Source organism: Chinchilla lanigera, unplaced genomic scaffold, assembly GCF_000276665.1.
Source record: "Chinchilla lanigera isolate Chin_1 unplaced genomic scaffold, ChiLan1.0 scaffold00081, whole genome shotgun sequence".
Taxonomy (NCBI): Eukaryota; Metazoa; Chordata; class Mammalia; order Rodentia; family Chinchillidae; genus Chinchilla; species Chinchilla lanigera.
In genome coordinates this window covers 3,992,005-4,009,315 of record NW_004955482.1, presented here as the reverse complement: position 1 = coordinate 4,009,315, position 17,311 = coordinate 3,992,005, and the positions used below count along the sequence as shown (strand labels likewise).

Genomic DNA, 17,311 nt, shown 5'->3' with positions numbered 1-17,311 from the left:
TCAGTGGCTGGAACTGAGTCACGTGACTCCACCCTACTGAAAGGGATGCTGGGCAATGTAGTCCAGACCTGTAGCTAGTAGGAAAATTACAGAGATTTGCCGAATACATTGTGTATGACCATCATCCAGACTAAAGAATCACTTTCTCACCTACTAGCTACTCTGCTCTACTTGTCTCAATCAACCATATTCAGCCAGTGCTGGCTCATTTTGCTTGTGAATATCTCCTAAGAGCAATGACTGGCAAGTAGTAGTCTGTGAGCCATGAGCAACCAGCTGCCTGTTTTCCTGTGTGCAATGTCATAGTTTGTGTGAGCAAGCACAGAGGACCGTGGCAGGTGAACCACTGGGATCCTCCCCATTCTCTGGTCCTCTGCCCTACCTGGCAGTCCCACCTCACTGGCAGTGACATAGAAACAGAAAGGAAGGGGTATACCAGAAGGTTTTCTTCTGTACCCATGTAGTATCTTCACTTTTGCCTCTGTTCTTGAAAAGCGTAAAATATTTACCCTCTGGTTGTCTGCCCTGGAGAGACAGCCCCTGTTTTTGTTACTTTTCTTGTTGCTAAGATAAAAGTGTTGTTATGGTTTGGGGCTTATTTTGCAAGAGGAACAATATAATACAGGATTATTTATAACAGTCACCCAAAGAATGTTGTACAAGACAGTGAAGGTAATCTGTCCATACACTAAGATCAAGGACTCCAGCTGAGGGCCTGGATCCCACGGAAATGTCCTGCATGAGTCCAGCTGACAACCTGAGCTTATGACAATGCCTCCCATGAGTCCACCTGGAGGCCTAGAGCCCATAACAATGTCTCATGCAGGCCTGTTTCACAAATCTGTGCTGGGAAGGCCCAAAGGTCAGTGGTGGAATCTACAAAGTTTGTGCCAGCAGAATGAAGGATCTGTGCTAGCAGGCTCAGAAAGCTGCATTAGAACCAGGAAGCGATGCTCAAAGTAAGAACCAGAGCTCCCCCAAAAGGTACCAGAGCCATCCTCAGCAACAGTGAGGTTCTGGGCCCCTCTAATGATCAAGATGGCCAAGTTCCCATCAGGGAAGCCAATGCAGCAAGATTCTCCTGGAGACTGGCAGTGCACCATCTTCCTCTCTGGAGTGGATGCTCAGGAAACAATGCTCAGAGTGAAGACCACAGTTCCCCCAAAGTGAACTAAAGCCATTCTCAGTGCCAACAAGGTCCTGAGCTCTTTGGAGGATGAAAACAGCCAAGTTCACCAGGAAAGCCAGCACGATGAGCTCCTCCAAAAGAACCAACAGCTCCTTATAGCTTCCACCTGCTCCAACAGCCTCTCTCAACTCCCAACAGTCTCCCTTCTTCTCCAGTTCTGCCTCTTATGCTGCTGGCAACAGTCCCCAGGTGGGCCTCCCACACCCAACACCACACTTAACTCAGTTTAGCTGGGGGTTATAAATTGACCACCAGTTGTCAATCCACTACAATAGCTGACACCCAATGTTAAAGGCGGAAAGGTTTATTTAGCGCACAGATTGTAGAGGTCTCAGTCTGTGATCAGCTGACTTCAAGGCAGGGTGGTGTGGCAGAGGGGCAACCGTTCATGACTGTGGAAAACAGCAGAAACAACCAAGGGAAGAGAGGCGGGAGACTCTTTCTGTCATCCTTTACATTGTATGCAGGTTTCCTGCCCCAGGGCAGGTGCAGCACTCACACCCTTAATCCCGTCACTGGATGATGTATCAATCACAAACTCTAGATTCAGCCACCACTGAAAAGCCCACCGACCCATGACCACATGAGGCTTTGGGGAGACATCCAATAAATCTTCTTTCAACTTTGGGTGTCAGGTATTTTGTTTCGGTAATGAGAAAAGTAACTAGGGCCAATACCCGGTTGTTAATTTCCCTCTAACCTTCCTTTCATCTCTCTCTCCCTCTATTCTTTCCATCTTTTCTTTCTCTTTTTTCCTTTTAGAAAAAGGAATTTCAAGCAGAGATATCAAGGGGTTTAATCCTACTCCTTAGTGTATGGCCCCATGAAAATTGTCCCTTCAAGGCCCTGCCTTGCGTTTCTTTCCTCACGACCCCACCACCATTGCCGTACCTGCAGAGGAGCCCATGCGTTTGACTCTTGGCCTCTGGTGAGATCTCTGTGCAGTACTAGTTATGCTTTCTGCGTGCTGTGCTTGCAGTGCACTCTGTTTTCCTGTTCCTTGTTTTCTCTCCCCGTGTTCCTACATCTTGATGGCACCACTGCTGGTCTCAGTGGCTCTGGACCACATCTCTGGTGCCTCGAAGACTGGGCCCCATCTCTGCTGCCCTCACATCATCCCCTCCCAGGATTCTCTGTCCACTTCCCAGCGACATCGCCTCTCCCCTCTGCTAGCGTGAGCGACTGCCTGAAAGACGGCTTTGTTGCAGACAAGACCACCAGTGGCCTCTTACCTTTCAAATTCCCAATCAAAATATTAAAGTAGAAAACCTCCCCAAACCCAATGCTTTTCATAAGCCTTCAAGTTTAACTTATAAATCTTAACATTCTGTTTACAAAGCTAACACTTTTTAACATTTATCTTAAGGAGGTTTTAAAAAGCTTAACTAATTAGATTTTTCAGATGTTTAAACTGCATTTGTAGGTTTAGTAAATCTTCAGTCTTATTCATTGCTTCATATGCAAATTAGCAAGCAAAATTCTAAGTGTTTTTGAAACCTAGTAAACCTAGTAAACGAGTGAGTTATTTGTTAATGTCACAGTATTGTTTTTGTGTTTCACTGTACTTATTTTCAGCTTAATAATCACTATTCAGACATGAATTTCTAAATGCACTTTAACTGGAAAAGAAAGGTGAATCTTTCATGACAAACTATCTTAACAAATACAAACACTTTAAGTAAAAAATTCCTCAAGTACTCCTCACTTTAACACAAAAATAAAATGTGGTTTTGATGCAATTCATCATCTCTTTGATTCTAAACGTCTCAGAAGTTTAAAGATTTAAACTTTTAATCTGAGTTTAGAGATCTACTGAGGAAATCATTTTACTATTTCCAGAAAATTGGCTTTACAGTCCCAGGTAGACTGGGATTTATCCTTCAAGTGTGGTTGACGTCAGCCCCTGGGTTGGATACAGTTATTTAGCATCCAGAGACTGCCGGTGAGGAGGGACACGGAGCAGCAGATGCCCCGGGACTGGTTTCTCCACCTGTGTCTGGCTTCCATGTGGAGTGACCTTCCAGGCAGGATCTGAATCTGCTGCAGCTAGCTGTGAGGAGTCTTAGCCTTCCCGCCCAGGAGGCTGCAGCCCTTGGTTGCACTGATTTTGCTTTGCACCAGGTTCACATTCTTTCTCCTGCTGTTCCTCGATGGTCCAGACACTGAAGAATGCTGGGATGCTGCTGTCCGGCTCTGTGGTCCCAGGGGCGGCACACCCAGCTTCCTGCCTCAGCCTTCAACCAAGCAGCTCTGCTTGCTGAGCTCAGCCCAGTCGGTCTGTGTTTACCAACAAACCCGATGGACTTACTCAGTCCTGCTTGGACACTGGGGGTAGTTGCCCACTTGAAACTGGACTTCCTTTAATCCAGACTCTCAAGAGAAAAAAAAAGATGGATAAAACAAATTTTAATTTTGTCCCAAACATATATAGCTATAGGGTGGATGGAAAAAGTGGTATTTATTCAAAAGCTTCAAGAATAAGACAAGAGGAACACTCACACCCAAATTTGCATGGTTTAGTTTCTATAGTTAGAAAGACACACATGAAACCTTTAAGCCCTCAAACTTTAGTACAAAATTCAGTGCCAAATTCGCTAAATTTCCTATAAGAAATTAAATATTTTAAAATGCCTATTCTTCTCTATAAAACTTATATAATAGACCCTAAATAACAGACTGAATAAAGTTCTCAATTCTTATAAACTTACTACTATACTTTTGAGTATATCCTAAAGCATCATAAAATCGATGCCATTAGCTTTGTCACACACATGTACAGCCATGCGATTGTTTAGTGGAAGAAATGAAATTCACAGAAGTGCATCCATGCACATATGCACACACAAATACCATACACTTATTGAAGCAAAATACCTGTGGTAGTCTCTTTTGAACCAAGATTTCACCCTTGATTCAGTTAACTCAGGGTCTCATTAAAATAACTCACTATGGGTTTTAATCCATAATTTTCTTGATTTCCGGCAACACCAGCAAGTTGCTGTCAACTTCTGATTTTTTTTTCCTCCTACCTTTGCAGTTGACCACTCTCCAATGAGTCCTGCATTTTCCTTTCTTGTTTTTATTTTTTTAGTACAGATTTGTAGTATATAACATTTGCATTTCTTGTGGGGACTTGGTGTTTGACTGAGTTAATAATGGAGACCAGAATCTTAGGTGGGTATTGGTGGGTGGGAAAGGGGTTGCTCTTTTTCTTTGACTACTTCTCACACTGATCTAGGTTAATTCAAGGTTTTGCACCAGATCTCTACTTCAGGAGGTTTCCTCCACCATGGAGACTTCCTACGACCTCCACCGCCCCCTCCTGTCCCTGAGTGGCTTCACCACCTCTGCCCACTTCTTGCAGGAGGAGCCTGCTCCTTGGGGATCAGCTTGTTTCCTGGTTGGAGGATGTTTTCTTTTTTCTTCAGCCAAATGGTTTTCTCCGTTTGCACACTCTCCCTTGATCTCACGCACCCTTCTGTTCTTTTTCACCTGCTGTCTGTAGCTCACGACTTCCAAACATGTGCCCCAGGCCCATGCTGTCTCTGAGACTCAGGTGCTTGTCAACAACTGCAGTGTAGACCTGGGATTTCACAGTCAAACTTTCAGTGAGTAAAGAGTTTTTGCTTCACATAGACAAAGCATCACCTTGACAGGGTTTGTTTATCTAGACCTTTGTATTTGCAGAAGAAACCAAGAATTAAATAGCAAAGATCAGAAGGAAGGCAGAAAAGAGGAAGTAAAGGAAAGAAGGGAGGAAGGAATTAAAGAGGGAAGAGAGAGGGAGAGAGGGGTGGGAGGAGGGAGGGAGGGAGGAAGGAAGATCTGCAGTACAATGACCTATTTTTTTCTGTGTTCTTTCAGAGAGGAAAACTGACACTGAAATTGCAGGCATTTGGTGGCAGAGGAAGCCACAGATCCAGATGCAGACTTTATGATGAGGTTTCCTTGGGAAGGTGATTAAAATTCTTCCATTTTCAGTTTTCTTTTCCGTAAAGCAACAATGTTAACTTATGCAAAATTACAAAGCAAATATGAATGCACCTGCCCAGGCACCTGGCTCTTAGAAGACACCAAATCCCCCGGGTCACAGCACAGAGGGGCAAAAGAGTTCCTGACGTCACCTGGAGGGGGCACCTCAGGGCGCTGGAAACCTGGCTTCAAGCTGGAGGTAGCGCTGTAGCTCTAAGCCTTAAATGGCCATAAAGAAATATTAGGGGAAGAGATATAATTAAATGTGAGTGACATCTTTGTGGGTCCAAAATGTGAAGACTGTATTGCTTTGATTAGCTTAAAATAGTATCTTTTACCTGGGTGTACTTTAGCCACTTAGATATTATGACTACAAAATTATTTCTTTTATATGAAATTTCAAGCCTAAATATTATTAAACTGTTTTTAAAATTGGTGTTAACACATACAATTAAATAATTTTCATTTTTCCTTCACAACAGCACATATAACCGTTTGGATATTAATAGCTGACTGAAATTAGAATTAGAATATTGCCATGATTAGACCCTTCGATGTTTTTCTTTCCATCACTCTCCAGCTTTTAAAAGGGAATAATTTAAGAACAAATGATAGAAAAAGCTACCTTTCCAGTGGGTAGTGAGTGCGCCCGTCTCATTCTCTTTGAGATCTGTGCCACCAGGATTTGATAGTGGTGTAAAAGAGGACTGGGATGAAAACAAGATGCGCACGGGGCCTCCCTGGAGTGTGTGTCAGAGAGCCCTGGTGAAGAAGACACTGCTGCGTCCTCTGCTGGGCAGCCCCGGGACTCGAACTGTGACCGCAGCGCTGGGCTGTGAAGTGCGGTGAGTGCGGAGGGACTGGGAAGCATGCGGCACTGCTGGAATGACGGAAATGGTGGTCGTACCTAGCAACTCCAACTGTGGTCCGTATTGACTCTCTGGGACATCTCTCAGAAGGGGAAGTTTCCACCTCCTTTACAAAGAAAGGTCACCTCCTTTCAAATGAGAAGAAAATGAATCCATGGTGGGTCTTGGTGGTTTTGGTGGAGAGTTTTCACATTCCTGCTCTGGTTCTTGACTTTGACCATGTGGAAGCAAGACAGGAAGAAGGCTCTGGAGTCCACCTTTGCATGTCCCGGCCATCTTTCTGTCCACCCAGGCTCAGATAGCAATTAAACAGGAAGCTTCATGCCAGGGTCCTTGTGTGCCCAGAAAGGGAAGATGATGGAGCCACCTGTGACCTCAGGGAGAAGCTTGGGCAGGTGCTGTGGGCACAGTTTCTGGGTACTGCACACCTGGATAGGCATTCAGTACTGAAACTGGACAATGAATGAAACACTTCAAATGTATAATTTTCTTTGTCTGGAACCATAACTTAACATACAATGGAGTAAGAATTAGTTAAGAAACAAAAAGTACCAAACTGGAGAAGATTCATTTTTATTGTTTTTCCCTTTCTGGAAAGCTTTCTCTGAGTGTGATATTAAACTTAAGGCTTAGCAATATTAAATCCAGTTATGTAAATTGGAACTCTCTTGCCTAAGATGTTGAAATGCAGAAAGTCCTTGAGAAAAATGTCTGCATAGAAAGAACACAGGATCTGGAGCATGGCAGGGCAGTGTTGAGCTGATTTGTTTAGTGGGTTCACAGTCTCCCCGAGCCCACCTTTCTTCATATATGGATGAGGGATAACTTCCAGCAGGGCCTAAGACAGATTGCGTAAATACGGTGTCTGCAATGGAGTAAGCACTTCCTAATGCATTTCAGTTAGTATTGCTATTGTCAGAATTAAGCAAACTCCCAGCACTGGAGCGTGTAGTAGCAACATGGTCCACTTACTACTTTACTTATCAACAGTAAGGGAAATGTTAGTAGTGGGCACATATGTGGGCCCTGCTCCTGGTTTTGCTGCTGCTGAAGCACTGGTGCTATTTCCTGTTCTGCAGGGGTCACCCAGGCCCGTGATAGGTTAAATTACGAGAATAAGTACATAGAACCACAGCTGGTCCACTGTTAGACAGCTGCACAAGGAATTGTACTAAATGAAGCTCAGTCAACATGCGTAACATACCTTGTCTATCCTCAAGCTTCTGTCCATGTTCTTGGGGCTTCAAAACCTTGGCCAGATTAGCTCTGGCCTAGATAAATACACTTTCTCTTTGACTGCTGGCCACAGATGGTCAGGATCAGAGACTGTGGTATGTGCAGCATATGTATATACAGACAAATCTGAGATTTACAGGGAAAACTCGGTTCCATGCCCATCCTTGCGATATTCCCATCCCTGGGCTGAGCTCTCGCTTCTCTGTGGAGCAGCTGTAGAGCACGTGGGGAGCAGCGGCTCGCTGTGACTTGTGGTTCTGTGATGTGGGGTGATTCACACTCCTCATAGGCAGGGACTCATTCATGGAAGGAAAATGAAAAAGATTAATTCACAATCCTGGACACAGCAGGTCAGGACCTGTTTCTACACCTGACCCCAGACCACAGAGCCTCTCTGTCCAGGTTGTTCTTTCTGACCTTTCCAAAATGAATTCTCTTTCATCTTATCTCATGGATGTGACTCAATCTTTTCACCCGGGGGTGTGCACAGGGCTAATTCTTTAGGCCTCTGGGATTCACTCAGGGGCTGCTATTGGTACAAAATAGACACACACACTGAGAATGACATCAGCTTTGGGTTCTGAGGCTGCACAGCTGGATACGTGGGGCTTAAGATGAGCAGGGAGCTTGTGACACATCCGATGCTGAAGTCACCGATTAAGGACTGTGAGCTTCCTCTCCTGCTCCTCACAGGTGCTGGGCCTCATGAGATTCAGAAGGGCCGGGTTATCTGTGGGGCTCTAGATAAGCACAGGGGGGGCTGGAGGAGGCCAGCACCGACAAGTCCTGCTTTTTTCTTACTGAGAAAGTTCTGAGTTTGACTGGGCACAGCCTCCTCATCCAGAGTCTGCAGACTATATTGTCCATGAATCCTGGCCATCTGGATCCCTTTCTGGGTTCCAGCCTGTGCTGGGGGAAAGCTGACTTGCCACCTGCTTCCTTGCTGTTCGGGACACACATGTATGTAGTCCTCGGAGCTGTTCTAGCCGCCCTGTGAGTGACAGCCAAGGGGAGGAAAGCCGAGGCACAGAGGACAGGAAGGAAGGAAGGAAGTGGTTGACTCCTGTGTGACGTCACAGTGTGCTTATGATGTCATGGGATCACAAACCCGTAAAGCTTTCTCTGCAAAAGAAATGATGGATGTTCCTTTAGCCAACATCACTACTGGGTAGATATTTAACATACTAGAGCTGAAGTATCCTAAATAATATGGGTACTATTTTCACCTGCTTTGTATTTCGGCCTTGCAAGTAATATTTAACCATTAGAGGAAACAGAAAACAGGAAAAAGAAAGGCACGATTGACTCTAATTTCATCGCATGTAAGTATTTCTCCTTTAACCTTGATTGTTTATGATTCACATTTTACTAAGCTCCTCCCCATGGTAAATCAGGAAGTATACTCAGTGCTGGGCCTGCACCCTTCCTTCACCTCCTCCAGATTCTCCAACCTCTATATTAGAAAACAAATCCATTTCAGATGAGCTCAGTGCTAGTGTCCCAGCAGTGTCCATGAAGGAGAGGACATCAGGCATTGTCTGCAGATTAAATGCACAGCACACTGGACTGTCGAGAGGAAGGCGGCTCATGCTTATGTATACGCACAGAAAGTCGCTTGTTTACTTGCCTCTTGAATTTCCAGCGCAGCTCTTTGGAGGTAGACATGCTGAAGGCCCTCAGTTTAATAGCCAGATAATCCAATCACAATGACAGGCAAGCCTTCAGAAAGACAAAGATCTCTTCACACTGAGGACTTAGCTCGGAATGGTAATGAATGCCCATGCGGAGGCTTTTCAGAGGCTGCTGGCTGCACACGGCGGAGAAAGCTCCTCGCTGATAAGAGGGAGACTTTGGGTCACTGCCACCGCTAATTAAGTGTCCTCGCCAGAAAGCGGAGACGTACACTGGTGCCACTGGGAATATCTGATTCTCACACAATACATAAACAAACGCAGAAAAAGAAAGGGAGGATTTTAAAGACTTGCCTGTTACACTCTGTTGATGTCAGTGAGACCTAAAATAGTTGGCCCCATGTATTATTTTGAGGCGCCATTATGAAAATGAGGCTGGGCTTGACAAAAAGCTTAAATTGTGCTTTTGTAGACTTTTTAAACTTGTATGTGGCTGCACTGTTGAATTTTCATTATGTCAGTCTGTGTTTGTGAGGACAGAGCTTATTTAGCAAATGTAATAGTGGAACAGTCATGGCAGTTAGAACAGAGAAAAGTACATTTGGCCAAGATCGATCCATGCTAAGTGCAGACGTTCCTTTGTCACTAGACTAGATTTGGGCATTCACTTATGAAGTTTTAATATGCACACATCTTCTTAAACGATCTTTGTGTGATCTGAAATTAGCTGATTAATTTCTTGCCACAGGGACCTGTCAGTTCTCCTCAGCTGGTATATCCTGACTAGTAAGCAGAGAACAATAACTCACTATTATCTCTGAAGATTTGCTTGAGTCTACAAAGCTGTCATAGTTGATTATTTCTTCCCTGTGGCTAAATTAGTCAATATGAGTGGTGTTGTGCTACAGTAACAAACACTCCCAAATCTCAGTGACCCAACATAATCAAGAATGCTTGGTTTTTCACTCTTACATTCATTCCACATCAGTTTAATTCCAGGAACTCTGCTGTACAACTTCTTCACTTAGAACCCTAACTGCTAGAACAACCATCATTTGAGACATTATCAGATACCATGGAAGAGACACGGTGAGTGTGTTGACTAGCTCCCTGACATTAACAACTGCCACCTGCACTAACAAATGATAGATTACAACGTTGGTCATAAATAACCCCCCTCCTTGAATCCATGACCTTGCAATGCAGCTTTGTAAGTCTCCATTAAGAGTAAGGTCTTGCTCCACTACTTGAACTGGGCTGGTTTCGAGACTTGTCTTGCCTCTGGGCACAGTAGCAGATGTGATATAATCAGTCTTGGAAGGTGGCTGTCATTAAAATTTGTCCTTTCTTCTGTTCCTACATCATGCCGCATCTATTCTCCCAGATGATGAGAATCGTGTAGCTCACTCGCTCCAGTTGCCGCAAGGGACACCCAGCAACACCACCGCACCTTTGGGTGAGCCTGTGTGAGAGGTGGGTCTGCCAGTTGCCCACAGATGCTGAAATGAGACCATGCAGGGTCTGTGGAGCCTGGCTCAGCTCAGCAGAATGTTGAGGAGACTCAAAGAGCTCTTAAGCCCATTGAAACTCCTAACTTTGGAGAGAGTTTGTTATGGAGTCATAGACAAGTGACACATAACACATCATTTCTATTCAACTTTCACCCATGAAGAAAAGTTGCACGGCCACACTCAAACTCAAGGAGAATAAAAATATGATAGTACACTATTCCCAAAAGAACAGATGGGTGTACTGGCTGTGACACAGTCAGAGGCAATCAGAGGGACAGAGGACAAACTCCTGGGCTTTTAACCCATTGCTCATGGAGAGCAGCATCTATGCTTTCTGAGGTAGGCAGAGGTTAAAAGTGGTTCTTGCTAAACCTCAGTGGCTCTTCATTTGGCCTACAAATGCCCACCAGTTAACTGAGAGACCTGCCTCCTTTATTTATTAAAACTTTTGAGTTAGATCCTTGCTCAGCTCTGATAGACGTAGGCTAATCATTTAGGAAGCATCTGTCTAAAAGTAGGTGAAACAAGGGCGATTATCCCTGACTCATATAACCTGACTCATCCCTTTTCAAGACTGAGGAAACCACCACCAGAGATTTATAGGACCATCAGTGACAGTGGACACCTAGAAGTCTCTAGTTACTGCCTTAAACCTATGGTCACCTTGGGTTCTAACAGGACCTGCGTAAGATCCAGGCTGATCTAAACAGAAGCCATCAGCCCCTGGGGATGGAATCGTCCCTTTAAGCTGCAAGGATTTTTCCCAGAGCTACATTGATCAATCAGTCTCCAGCCTACCTCATCTAATCCATGAAAGCTCCTCTTGCTCTTTCATTAAGGGCCTGTCTGATCTTCTTTGTCAGAGCTGGGGCCCCTTCAGCTCCTCAAGCTGAAATCCTTTTCCTCTTTTCTCTTGATTTATTATAACTCTGCCTAATAAATCTGCCTATATCTCTCATGAAATTATTTTTCTGTGATGGTAAACCAAGAACCTACTCAGAGATGAACTGAGGTTCTCATCTACTGTTTGAGGAGTCTCATTGGACCTTGTCTGGTGAGAGCTGGACAGGAAAATCACCAACAAACCAAGCACATATAGAATCAGATTCCGGAGAAACAGAAAGCAAAACAAACTTACAAGCATCAGTAGTAGAAGCGAAAAGTCACACAGTCTGATCCCTGAGTCCAGCCTTGACCCATGTGGACAAAACTTCCCACCTCTCTGGTTATTCCACTTGTACAGAAGGAGATAGTGATTTTTAAACCTCAGAGTGAGTGTCAGTCTACGAACGTGGGTATGCATGTTTCTGTTTTGAGTTAACCTGGTTTCTAATTCAAATAGCCATCACTGAAAGCTGGCAGAAAGTTGAATTTCAGCCCTGGGCTGACTTTCAGCTCTGGCCCTGATCCAGAATCTGAAATGGTGCTGAGGAAGCTGGGACACCCCTCTGGTCCTTGGTCACCCAGATTCTTGCTGTGCTCTTACTTGATGTGTCTCTGAAGCTGCACATTAGGATATCTGCAGGAGGAAGGGATGCTTTGAGAGATATTATGTGGCTTTTCCACTGAGTCAAGTTCGTCATCCTGCCTGCCACTTAGAATCCTGTGGGGAGGGGCTGGGTGCACACTAGAGCCATCTGCGCTCCTTACTAGGCACCCCACTGTCCAAGGGCACTGAGAATTGAAATTAACTTGCATAAACGCATCACACTAAACACAAAGAGGATGCATGCCCAGGTCAGTGCTCCCTTAGCCCTGTGCCTGACATGTCCAAGCCACCGCAACATCACCTGTTTGGGGACCTGTGGCATCAGAGGTCAGACAAAAGGGTCCACAGGCCCTGTTGGAGAGCAATGAAAGTACCTTTTGCAAATTGCCTGGTAATGCATAAAACATCAAACATGTCTGAGGACCTCAGTTCATCTCTAGGCTTCTGGAGGCCTGCAGGGTCCAAGCAAGTGAAATGCTCCAACTCAAGCTTCATCAGTTGCACGGAAAAGCTGCTGCCCCTGGTCCTCAGAGAAGGTCCACTTCCTGTCCCTGCAGAGGTGTGGAGGAGAAGCAGCCCCACAGTGCCTGTGCTCCCTGGCTCCTCTCTTCCCTACGTCATTGGTGTAGAGCCTGTTTTTTTTTTTTTTTTTTTTTTTTTTTTTTTTTTACATTGGGAAGCAAAAGATCTTATGAAAAATGGAGAGTCTTTCTCTTTTTATCTCCTCAAAAACTCTACTCAGGTTTTGGGAGAAAGCATTTTGGCAGAGTGGGGCATCAAAGTACTGTGAGACCCTGTGACAAGTGGCATGGGGCATGAACTGAAGAGGCAGACTGCATGTGCTCAAGTCCTGGCCGTGCTGCTGACTAGCTGTACTCTCTTCTCTGTGCCTTGTTTCCCTGCTCTGTAACACAGGGTGGCAGTGGAGCCCTTACAGGTGTTAAATGAGTTAGCTAATCCTTGGGAAAAACTGAGAGCTGCTGTGACATGCACGCTTTGTTGTCCACTAGCTACCTAGAATATTAGTGAAGCACAGTTCTGGGTGTGTCTGGTGGGTCATGAAGGTGTGACGTTGAGGGCGATCCTTGGTGATCTCTTTCTCTCTGGGGCCTTTCTCTGCTCTGCCTCCTACTCACCGTGAGCTGACTGATGCTGTTCCATTACACCCTTCTGCCATGATGTTCTTGCCTTGGAGCAGCTGACCATGGACTGAATCCCCTGAAACCTTGAGCCATACGGAGCTTCTCTTCCTTTACGTTGTGAGTGTCTGGCACTGCGCTCCAGCGGCAGGAAAGCTGAGTGATGCAGCCGTGTCCCGCACATGGTGAGTGTGTGTGGTCACCCTCCTTATCTCTTAGGATCACCTGCTACAAAGCAAGTGCTGGACATGGAGACTGTGTTCCACTGGGTCCCTTGCCTTCTGCCAGGCAATAAGCAGAAAACTGGACCTGTGGGCAGGAAGTGGGAGAAGAAAGGGAACCTATAAGGAGAACATGAATTCAAAATTGATCACATCTCACAGTATTATTTTAGACACAGGTATATGAAGAAAATTTTCAAGGGATATTTCCTTTATAGCCCATACATTACAGGGACTTAAATCTATTTTTATGTAAAAACTACATATGTGGCTTGTTTGTCCATTTGCTCATTGGCCACCAGGAGTATCTGGAGGTTCTGAGCACATTTAAGGACTGTTTATTTCACAGGATTCCTCCCTCTTCCGTTTCTTCCTCCCTTCCACTCTTCCTTCATCTTTTCCTTCCTCCCTACACTTCCCCACCTCTTTCTTTCTCTTGTTTCCTTCTTCCCTTCCCCTTCGCTGGCTCCTTCCTTTCTTTTGCTTCTGTTATTTGGTATTCATCAAGAACCAGCAGTGCTGCTACGAATACAAGAAAATAGATTCCTCTGAGTGGCTTTTTTTCTCCTAAGTGATGATAGATTGCTTTTCTCCATGCAGTGAGGACCAGAAATTGAAACAGATGAAGCACATCTGGAGTGCTATCACGGCAAAGGATTCTGGCTCCATTCCACTGTCACATCTGGAGAACAGGGCACGAGGCGTGCTTGCGCCCCACAGCTAGACATGAGTCCAGAGTCATCTCCCCAGGTCTGCAGTAGGAATGGAGCTCTCGCCTCCTTGCATCCTGACTGCTCTTGGGCATTTGCTTGGTTTGCCCCATGTTTCACAGTTTGGCTATTGAGAGAGAAATAGCAAGTCAGTTCAGTGAATTTAGGGAGCCCAAATGAGGGAGAGGCAGGGGAAGGCTTCATCCTCACTGGAAATAAACAATGTGCCCCATGTTTCAGAAGGTTTTCTGAAAATGCATGAATAGCTGTAGATGCAAAACCCATCAGCACAGTGGGGTAGAGCTATGCAAGGTGTGTGCAACAGTACCATGAATCCAAAGGAGGAAAGATGGAAAGGACCATCCCAAGGCACAGCACAGGAAAACTGGTGACAAGGTCATTTGCTGTTCCACCAGCACACTAGAGTGGATCCAGAGACGCGTTTTAAGTACCTGCGGTATCTACGGAGATCTCAGAGCAGTCGTTTCCCGGCTCCCTGACTCCAGTAACTAAGCTCTGGGGCACTTGCTCTGGCCAAAGAAATCCTGATCTGTCCCCGAACTCAGTTCTTGTTGCTCTTCATTCTCTCACAGAGGGTAAAGCTTGACACCATGACGAATAAACATCAATATGGGTGATGACTGCAGCCCACCAGATGCCATCCCTTACAGAATAACCAATCCGCCTGCCAAGCATCCGTCAGAGGCCCGGCTCCTCCCAGCCTGCAGCTCCTCCATCCTGAGGGGCCTCCTCAGAGCCTGCAGGACACACACCTGTGGGGGTCACAGGCCAGGCCTGGACTTGGTGCCTGTCCCCTCTGCCCCTCTTCCTCAGCTAGATGCTGTCACAACTGCAAAGGAGACCAGAAATAGAGTTAGCTGTACACTCGGGAAGAAAAGCAAATAGCTTTGATTCAGTAAGTAACTCAGTGGCTAGTTAGTCTCTGCTCTTACAGCCTGTGAAGAAAACCGTGCATGCCACCTTCCAGCTTAATGAGGGGATGATTTAGATTTTCAAAGAGAAAAAGGAGAGGCATAAACATCTGCAGCCTGCTTCCTCCCTGGGGTGTGTTGCTGAGAATCTTGGCAAATGGTTCTGCTCATCATCAGGCTGGGGTAAAGAATCGTCTCCACAACAAGAGCATCATAAATGCTGCATGGGAAGAAACATTTACATTTTTCTCCTGAGACAGGCAAGAAAAAAACTGTATATTTGAAAAAAGTGTTCAATCAATGCACAAAATATCTCTTAAGGCTATGTTTCCCTGCACTACTGCCCTTGTATTCTTAAATAGAAAGGTAATCTCTACATCAAACAAAAAATATTCAGAATGTTAATCTCTTTACCAGGTCCCGCATTCAGAGGGTCTGCCTGGCATCCTCTTGTTATTACAACAAAACTTTATCATAAGTATGAAACAGAAAATGATGCTTACCATATGGTGGGCACTGTGCCATGTCCTTCATCTGCAATGGTCCTAAAAATCCTGTGAAAACCTTACACTGTCCATGCTGCAGATGGGAAAGCATAAGATCAAGTGTAGATGAGAAAATATAATAGAGCAAAGGTAAGAGGACTGGCCACATTCACCCAGGGAGTTTCATAAGAGGCAGAATGGGATGTGAAGTCTCCATGCCCGCTTTTCCCCACCAGGCTCCCTTTCCTGGCTTTTATTTTCCCACCCAGGTGGACACGCTGTAGGTAGTCTGCCCTCTCTACAGGAATATAGGTTCACCGAGCTGTGACCTTCCTGGGTTCCATGTGCATCTCAGCACCTGAGCAGGACTTGACACTTAGCTGTTGCATAAATGCTGAAGGTCACAGGCAAGAAAATGCCTCGTTCTCCAGATCCTCCTGTCTGCTCTTTCTGTACATTTTGCTTCGACTGTCAGCGTTTTCCGTATCCTTCCGTTATGTTGCCTTTATTTACTTTTTATTAATTGCATTACTACCTTTTAAAATTTCCATTTTATTTTTAATTGACAAATAATAATTGTATATCTTTCTAGGGTACAATGTGGTGTTTTAAAACATGTATAAAGTATGGAATAATTACATCAATCTAATTAGCATATCTACCCCTTAAACATTTACCATTTCTTTGTGGTGAGAATATTTAAAATCCTCTCACTTAGCTGTATAAAAATTTATAATTTATGCTTTTCTATGTGAGTCCCAGTCGCTTTCTACTTCTTGCAAACAAAGACTCAGATTCAGGGAAGCGTGTTATTTTAAGTAATGTTTGAGTTATTGGCTGTTGCAAACCAAGCTTTGCTCTTTGTGGCAGGGTTCTCGTAACTTAGAGTCTGCATTCACGGACTCACTTAGGTGATGAAATTTATATATTTACTTGTAGTCCTCAAACCAGTGCTGCTGGTGCTCATGCCCTCCTTTACGGTGTGCACAGAGCAGCCGAACACCCACGCTGTCCACTGCGCACACACCCAGCTGGGATCCGACAAGCTCAAAGACCACCTCCTTGTTTCTGCTCTGCTGCCACGAACAGGTGACCTTTTCTCAGCCTGTTCATTGACCATTTCTTTGCAGTATGGGACTTTCTCTTGGTGATTTCGCTGTTTAATATGGAACCCAAGTGCAGTACTGGAGAATCAGCTAGCCCAAAAAGGCAGAGATATGCCTTAAAAATATAAGAAGCTTCAGTCAAGTGTGAGTTACAGCGCTGAGGGCCATGAGTCCAATGCTGGTATCAATGAATCTAATCTATAGTATGGGAAAATGGTGTTTTTGAACAGAAACACAACTAAGACAGGGAGATGTATTGATTGATGGATGAAAACCTTGTGATAAGAGCCTTGCTAGTACCTATCTCTGCATCTCCTCTAGAAAATAAATGGCTCAGTAGTCAATAATGCCGTGCCCAAGGTGACTGTACGGAGCAAAACTCCCATGGGGGGCGCAGGCATCGGGGAGATGCTGGTCAGTGAGCACCAAATCTCAGTCCAATGGGAGGAATCAGCTCTGGAGACCTGGGAAATGCAGTTAAGGCACTGCAATTCTGAAAGCCGCTGAGAGTAGGCTTTCAGTGTTCCCATGACCCACACATAGATGAGAGATAGCAAAATGTTAAATAGCCTTATTTACTTGTAAGACATGATGTTTTACCATATATATAGAGAGAGTCCTTCTCAATTAGAAATACATTTTAAGGGGGCTGGGGATTTAGCTCAGCGGCAAAGCGCCTGCCTGGCAAGCGCAAGGTCGTGAGTTTGGTTCCCGGTACCGGAGAAAAACCAAAAAAAAAAAAAAAAAATTTTTTTAAGCCTGTGCTTTCAGTATTATATCCAAGAAATCATTGCCAAATCCAATGTCATGAAAGTTTCCTG

The 17,311-nt window shown here is 44.9% G+C and overlaps 2 long non-coding RNA genes across 4 annotated transcripts in view; one reads left to right on the top strand and one right to left on the bottom strand.

The window, feature by feature from the left end:
- The first annotated feature begins 8,499 nt into the window (after positions 1–8,499).
- Positions 8,500–17,311, top strand: part of LOC102007661 — a 14,852-nt gene continuing 6,040 nt past the window's right edge. The window contains exons 1-4 of one of the 3 annotated variants that reach the window (XR_001231002.1): positions 8,500–8,588; positions 9,886–10,353; positions 13,096–13,221; positions 14,561–14,644. This is a non-coding gene — a long non-coding RNA (uncharacterized LOC102007661). Of the gene's footprint in view, positions 8,589–9,885; positions 10,371–13,095; positions 13,222–14,560; positions 14,645–17,311 lie in introns of those variants that run through there. The other 2 variants (XR_263828.1, XR_001231003.1) reach the window with 2 other exon arrangements.
- Positions 10,364–15,475, bottom strand: LOC102007431. The gene is made up of 4 exons (XR_001231001.1): positions 15,403–15,475; positions 14,420–15,119; positions 13,034–13,345; positions 10,364–11,927 (listed from the first exon to the last, which is right to left on the bottom strand). It is a non-coding gene; the product is annotated as an uncharacterized LOC102007431 (long non-coding RNA).